General features: G+C 48.2%; 1 pseudogene; it reads left to right on the top strand.

Annotated features, from left to right (window-relative positions):
- The first annotated feature begins 1,715 nt into the window (after window positions 1-1,715).
- LOC139002238 (small ribosomal subunit protein eS24 pseudogene) lies at window positions 1,716-2,105 on the top strand (annotated as a pseudogene).
- Window positions 2,106-4,555: the final 2,450 nt, after the last annotated feature.

A 4,555-nucleotide genomic window follows, 5' to 3' on the forward strand; every position in this document is an offset into this window, starting at 1 on the left:
TAATTAAGCACCTGGAATGCTTGTTTGGGAGGCCAGCTCTCAGAGTTCATCCCAGGACAGAGTTCCTTGTTAAAAATGTGCTTTGGACATTCCTCCTGGGTGTGCCTGCCTCCTCCTTCCCTTCTCCAGTCGGCTCTGATATTTAGACAGAGGTTCAGTAGCTGGGTTATCATTTTCTAAGGCCATTAGGAATAGCTTTACCCTACATTCCCAGGAATATCCTGGGGAGTCCCTAAAATTCCCATTTTAGCTCCAGGCACATGTCTGTCCTAAGCCAAGCCGTGGGCTTTTATGGTGACCTGGAATTAGGAGGTGGTTCTGAAACTCTCAGCTGATTCAGGGGTCATTGTGTGAGGGTCAGGGACTTCCTCCACACGCCCTGCTTTCTCTGGGCGTCTTTGGAGTCTCCATCTTGGTTCACATATCTCTAGGATTCTTAGGCACTCAGCTGGGACAGCTATAGACAGAGGCTTTGAATTTGGACTGTAACTGCCTCCTTGGGCCAGTTAAGGGCTCCTGTGAGCCTGGGATTGCCCAGAGCAGAGATTCCCATCCTTGGTACTGTTGACATTTGGGCTGCATAATTCTTTGTTTGGGGGGCCGTCCTAGGATTGTAGAATGTTTAGCAGCATCTCTGGCCCACCAGATGCCAGTAACATCCCCTATCCCAGTTGCAATCATTAATAATATCTGCAAATATTGCCAAAGGTCCAGCTGGGGGTAAAATTGCCCACTATTGAAAACCACTGGCAACTTGGATTCCTAGGGATTTAACACCTTTCTTTATCCCAAACAATTATAGGATGGCCACCATGTCCTCTCTTCTTATTCCTTGTTCTGACTGGCAGGACAACTTCTGCTCTGTCTCCATGGAACTTCCAGGATGTACAGTGAGCAGCCACCTGAGCATCCTTTCCAAGCTTCTTGGTATTAGTATCTGATGTCTCCATGGCTGTGCTCTGGGGATTCAGGAAAAGTGAGGTTGGGCAAGAGAGTCCCTGAGGCTTCAGGCTACTGAGGCCAGAGGCACAGACACTGGATTTAGGAGCCCAGGTGAGCTACGGTGTCTGAGGTCCAGGGGCAGGGGCCCAGTGTCCAGGCCAGCCAGCAGGGGCTGTGGAAGGAGGCTGGAGAGCTTGCTCCCCTCTGAGAGGTGGGCAAGTGTCATCTTGTCCAGTTACGTAGGCCCTGTGGAGGCACCAGATGGGTATTGTCCTTGCCCGGGGCACACATCTTGTTCTGGCTGAGGGCTACTCAGGGTGTCTGAGCAGAAAGGACCACGGAGCTGCAGAGGGGCCAGAGGCTGGGCATAAAGCACTGGGCCCGGAGCACTGGGCATGCCTTCAGGCGTTAAGGGAAGTCGGCAGTGGTTTGAGTCAGTGCTGAGGACACGGCTGGGTTTCTGAGTCCTTCCTGTTTGGGAGCAGTCTTAGATCTATTGGAGGATACCATCAGCCTAGAGGGCAGGGGGTTCCTAGGAATCTTTGTTTTCCCCTGGGGTTTCCGTCACTTCAGTTGCAGCTCAGCAATGGGCACCCCGCCTGGAAAAGCATATCCTTCATCCTTGTGCAGCAGCCTCATGCAGCATAAGCCAGCCTTCCCAGGAGCATAGAAAGCCAAAGTAAAGAATCTCTCGTTCCGTACGCGTTGACATGATTGGCCAAGGAAGAGTGGCTCTCTTTTCCTCCCTGGCTGCTTGAAGATCAGCCTTCATTATGAATGACACAGTAACTATCCGGACCAGGAAGTTCATGACCAACAGACTACGTCAGCGGAAGCAAATGGTCATTGACGTCCTTCACTCTGGGAAGGCAACAGTACCCAAGACAGAAATTTGGGGAAAACTAGCCAAAATGTATGAGACCACACCTGATGTCATCTTTGTGTTTGGATTCAGAACCCACTTTGATGGTGGCAAGACCACTGGCTTTGGCATGATTTATGATTCCCCGGGTTACGCAAAGAAAAACGAACCCAAACACAGACTTGCAAGACACGGCCTAGATGAGAAGAAGACCTCAAGAAAACAGAGACAGGAACGCAAGAACAGAATGAAGAACGTCAGGGGGACTGCAAAGGCCAATGTTGGTGCTGGCCAAAAGTGAGCTGGAGATCGAACAACAGAAGGAGTGAAGATTCTTCAGTGACTTTATCTGTGGTGATTGTGCAGATTGTTCATGAGAGGATTAATGAGCTAAACTTTCATGTGAAAAAAAATCTCTCTAGAAACTATGTGGTACCGTCAGTGCCCTCTGGCTTCACACCTGGTCACCTCCTTCGTGATCTCACTCCCAGTCTGGCTTCTTCTAAATTAGCCGCCACTGTGCAGCCTGTGCGATTTGTTTGAAATGCAGATGTGACTGTACCCTTCTTATGTTTGAAATCTTTCCATGGGTTCCATTGTCTTTAGAGTTATGTTAAGAACGCCTAGGCTGAAAATTTCTGGGTGATGCTGTGGCCCCATGTCCTGGAACCACATTCAGAAAACCCCTGGCCCACAGGATGAAATCTAGCTCCTTAGCTTGACTAAAAGGCTCTTTGTGACTTAACTCCCACCTCTCTTTCAATTATTTTTGCCTTGGATTTTATATTCTAAAAGAATTGTTCTTTAAAAAAAAAAAAGGAATTTTTCTTATCTTTAGTATGTATAAGGGTTAGCTTACACATGTGACCCTCACCTCTTTGGCCCTAAATCAGAATCTTAGCCCCATATCAGAATTGCAGGCAGTAGTGATCAAGAATTTACAGTTTTAACTAGATCCACAGCTGATTCGAATGCTCAGGGGCCTTGGACTAACATGAAAAAACACTTCGTATTACATAGCACCCCAATACTCAATATGTGATTTTACTCCTCCATGTTCCCTCAACCTAAAATATATCTTCTACCATTGATCACTTGTTCCACTAATAAATTCTTTTTTTTTTAAAATATATTTTATTGATTTTTTACAGAGAGGAAGGGAGAGAGATAGAGAGTTAGAAACATCGATGAGAGAGAAACATCGATTAGCTGCCTCCTGCACATCTCCTACTGGGGATGTGCCCGCAACCCAGGTACATGCCCTTGACCAGAATCGAACCCGGGACCCTTCAGTCCGCAGGCCGACGCTCTATCCACTGAGACAAACCGGTTCGGCACCACTAATAAATTCTTAAAGATTCAGCTCAACTCAAGCTTCTAGTCATCTGTGAATCTCTCTCTCTCTCTCTCTCTCTCTTTCTCTCTTTCTCTCTCTCTCACACACACACACACACACACACTGCTGAAGTCTGTTGTGATCCTTCTATTGGAAACATCTCTTTATATGTGCACCTTCCCTCTTGCTCTGGAACCTCACTGAGAGCAGAAAGCATATTTTGTTCCACCCCCACCTTCCCTCAGTGTGTGGCATACAGTGGTGTGTAGTCAATAAATGTCAAATACCTGGTTGTCAGTTCACCATGGATGCGGAAAGAACACAGGCACCTTGGACAGAGGTAAGAAAGGTGGTTGGGAACCTCAGGGGAGCCCTGAGGCCAAATCAGAGAAGTCACTTGCTGTTCCCCCGGTGTGGCTGAGGTGTGGGCCTCCATCCTGGTGCAGGTAGGTGGAGGTGGGGGCTGGCAGAAGCACAGCAGTCTGAAGCAGGTAGGATCCAGAGGGCAGGAGCCAGGGCCCAGCCCTTTCTTTCTGACTGCTCCCTCTAAGTTTCCAATCAAGGGCAGGCTCAGAATAACTTAACCAGAGCTACCATTTATCGAGTTTGTGCTATGTGCTCTATAGTATGTTAGGCATTTTATTTATAGTACTCATAGCTTCACAACTGCTTTGAGAGGTAAGCACTGTTACTCCCATTTTACAGATTAGGAAACTGAGGTGCGGAGAAGTCAAGAAATCTTGCTCAATGTCCACCTATGTGGGAATTGGTAGAATCCAGATTCAAATCCAGGCCAATCTGATTCCATTGCTCTCTCCTTGCTATTTTCATTGCTCTATAGCTGGGAAGTCTGATGGACTGGATCAGTAGACCTTCAGGTTTCCCAATGAAATCCGCAGGCCTAGACAATGCCTGAACCCAAAGTTCAACAGTAGGGTCAGGAGCTATACTTTTGCAAGTCACAGACAGCAACACTTTTCTCCTTAGCTTATTCTAAGGTGGTGGTGGTGTGTGTGGGGGGGTGGGGGGTGGGGAGAGACGGATCATACTGCATGGCTCTCTGGTGGCCCCATTCACCTGAGACCCTGGGGGATCAGGTTGGGAAAATAGCTGTAAACTGGCAAGGACAGAATTAGTTGATAGACAGGGGAAGTGAGAATCATTTTTTTGCAGCCCAAATGTATGGCAATCACATGCAGAGACTGTTGGCCAGGGCTCAGGACTTAGGAGTCCAGGAGGCAGCCAAAACATCCTGCAGGATGGGGTAGTAGTTGAGGTCAGACTGACTATGGTGCCTGGAGCAGGAGAGACGGAGGGTCTTGAAACTCTTGAAAGGCACCTGGGAAAAGAGTCCCACAGACAAGCACTCACCAGGGCTGCTACTCTGACAGGCACAGCCTCTGATCCCAGGTTCT

This window comes from Myotis yumanensis, unplaced genomic scaffold (genome assembly GCF_028538775.1).
Source record: "Myotis yumanensis isolate MYYU_CA2020_CCGP unplaced genomic scaffold, mMyoYum1.0.hap1 SCAF_2, whole genome shotgun sequence".
Lineage (NCBI taxonomy): Eukaryota > Metazoa > Chordata > Mammalia > Chiroptera > Vespertilionidae > Myotis > Myotis yumanensis.